This window comes from Pan paniscus, chromosome 1, assembly GCF_029289425.2.
Source record: "Pan paniscus chromosome 1, NHGRI_mPanPan1-v2.0_pri, whole genome shotgun sequence".
Classification (NCBI taxonomy): Eukaryota; Metazoa; Chordata; class Mammalia; order Primates; family Hominidae; genus Pan; species Pan paniscus.
In genome coordinates this window covers 84790409-84793473 of record NC_073249.2, presented here as the reverse complement: position 1 = coordinate 84793473, position 3065 = coordinate 84790409, and the positions used below count along the sequence as shown (strand labels likewise).

General features: G+C 39.7%; 1 pseudogene; it reads right to left on the bottom strand.

Moving 5' to 3' along the window:
- Window positions 1-1462: 1462 nt before the first annotated feature.
- Window positions 1463-1562, bottom strand: LOC112438349 (U6 spliceosomal RNA; annotated as a pseudogene).
- Window positions 1563-3065: the final 1503 nt, after the last annotated feature.

Genomic DNA, 3065 nt, shown 5'->3' with positions numbered 1-3065 from the left:
CTGTCTCACCCAAGTTGGAACTTAAGTAAGAAGTGGCAGGGCTGCTCATGAAAGCTGCAAGAGACTACAGACCACAGATCCACAGAGCTGTTTTTCCAAATAACCAATTTTCAACAAAAATTACAAGGCATACAAAGAAACAGGAAAACATAGCTTGTTCAAAGGAAGAAAATAAAGTGGCAGAAATCGTCTCTGGAGAAACACAGACATTTGGCTTATAGACAAAGACTTTAAAACAACTGTTTTAAATATGCTCAAAAAGCTAAAAGAAAGCACAATGAACTAATAGAAGTCAGCAAAAATCAATGTATGAACAAAATGAGAATATCAGTGTTTCTTCTATCCATATGTGATTTTGTTATTACTTGTCCCATTTTCTTTCCACAGGCAAGTATTATAGGCACAAAATTAAATCTGGGTTACAGTGACATTCCAAGTTGTATTCACTATACAGTAGTCCCCCATTATCGGCAAAGAATAAGTTCAAAGACCCCTAGTGGATGCTTAAAGCTGCAGATTGTACAGAACCCTATATACACTGTTTATTCCTATATCATAATGGGCAGGTATCACACAGAGCATATATACACTGGAAAAAGGGATTGCTCATGTCTCAGGTGACATGGAGCAATATTTCATCATGGTACTGAGAACAGCATGCAATTTTAAACTTATAAATAGTTTGTTTCTGGAATTTTTTATTTACTATTTTTAGACTGCAGTTGATCACACGTAACTGAAACCATAAAAAGTGAAACCATGAATAAAGAGGGACTGCTGTATCACATTTTGGGAACTATGCTAGGTGCATTATATACTTGGTATACTTTTTTACTTAATTCACCCAACAACTCTACAAAGGTATTATGATCATACTCCTTTACAGACAACAGTCATATAATTCTCTTATGCCCTCTTGATATCTGAAGTCATTTTTGGCTGCAGAGAAATTGCTGGAGGTTATCCCCACTACTTCCCCACAATTGGCACCATTGTCTCCTCACCCATGTTTAAGCCTCTTTTCCGTGATGCCCATCCTAACTAAGCTCCTCTGTGCTCTATATCCTATGCACCTTTGTGTAACCCTTTTACTTTGTGAGATGCATTTCTCCCCTCTTACAACCAGGGCTGTGAGTGTCAAAAGGTTCATGCAAATAATGACTGGACGGTGGTTTCTGGACAAGGCAGATTATTAGAACTATCCCAAGAGACTTTTTAAAAATACAGATTCTTAAACTCCGCTTAAGATCTGATCAGATTCTCCAAGAGTGAGGCCAAGGTTTTGGTGTGGGTAAACTCTCCTGTGGGTAATGTCGGTGTCAATCAGGCTTTGGGGAACTGCTATGGGGACTCCAAGCAGATTGCTCTTGGTACAGGGAAAGTTTACCCACAGCAGCAGTCAGAGAAGACTCAACTGAGGAAGTCAAACTCCACCTGGTTTTTAAGGACACATGAAATTCAGATAAATGATGATGATTGAGAGGACATTTCATCCTTGCACAGAGGCCATGCTAATCTCTGTATCCTTCCAATTTTAGTATATGTGCTGCTGAAGTGAGCACTGAAAGGGCATTTCAGACAGGATAGTTGTTAAACAGGATACAGAGGCAGGGAAACACATGACCTATTAAGAAATAATGGAAAATGTTAGTCAGGGAGTAATCACTGTTCCTGATGCTTGCCTCCATGTAGACAGAATTCTGTTAGAGTAACAGTCCTGGCCTCTCTTTATCCCTTCATTCATTCTACCAGTGCAGTTTAGGGAAGAAGTTTAGCCTGTGCTTTCCAGCACCTGCCCTTCCTCCTCTTTGGGAGTCAGCTGCTTGGGGACAAGGCAGGAGCTGCCCTGCTCCCCCACGTCATAGCTTTCAGGAGCAGGTTCTACTCCTGCATCCCACACTACCTGAGGCTAGGTGAGTAGAAACTTGGGGTTTCAGTATTAATTACTCTACTAGCCTGAAGTTATATGCCACATTCTTCAATATTAATGTCTTAGTTCAGGCTGCTATAACAAAGTAACATAGACTGAATGGCTTGTAAACAACAGATCTTTATTTCTCACAGTTCTGCAGGCTGGAAATCTGAGATCGGGGTTTCAGCATGGTTAGTTCTACTGAGAGCTCTCTACCAGGTTGCATACTGCTGACTTCTTGAATACTTACATGGCAGAAAGAGGGTGAATGAGCTCTCTAGGGTCCCTTTTATAAAGGCATTAATCTCATTTGTAAAGTCTCCACCCTTATGACCTGATTACCTCCCAAAGGCCTTATCTCCTAATACTATCACATTGGGAGTTAGGATTTCAACATAATAATTCGTTGAAAATGTTCAGTCCATTGCAATTAGCCACTTAGAAAATAAAGGTAATATGTTCATCTCCTTTCTACCTTACTCATTTATTTCTTAATTGTCTTAGAACTCAGTTAAGAAAGAAGGGTGCTATTTATTAGGTCCCTCAATCCCCCAATAGGACAACAGTGTTGAAAAAGAAAGATGAGGTCAGATTAAAAAGCACCTAGCATGCCAAACTTCATACAAGGGGTTCTTAAATTTCTTGAGGTCACAGAGTTTTTTGAGGCTCTGATAAAAGTCATGAACATTCTCCCCAGTTAAAGATATATTATCAAAATTATCAGGGAGGTTCTTTTAAAAAAATACAGACTCCCAAATCCCACCCAAGATGTCCTGAGTCAGTTTCTTCAATGGTGTAACATGCATTTTGATGTAGGTAAAATCTTCTGCAGAGAAATCTAATGTTCATTTAGCATTACATTCTATTTCAGGGTATCCATACATTTCCTGAAGCCTATCCATGGCTGTTCTTTCCCAATGTTAAGAACTCTAGCTTTAGGCAACAAGGGCAATTGTGTTCCAGGCATGACAAAAGAGACATGGCAGGCTTAGTGATGTGGTTGTGATAGTGATGTGGGCATTTCGTCTCAAATCTAAATTGACTCTACAAATAATTATAAGCTTGAAAGAGCAAAAAGGTCCTTCTTGAATTTCCTTGGTGGAATCCATGGCAGATCTGTGCAGGCCTCTGGGAGCCTGATGGAAAGAGGCTA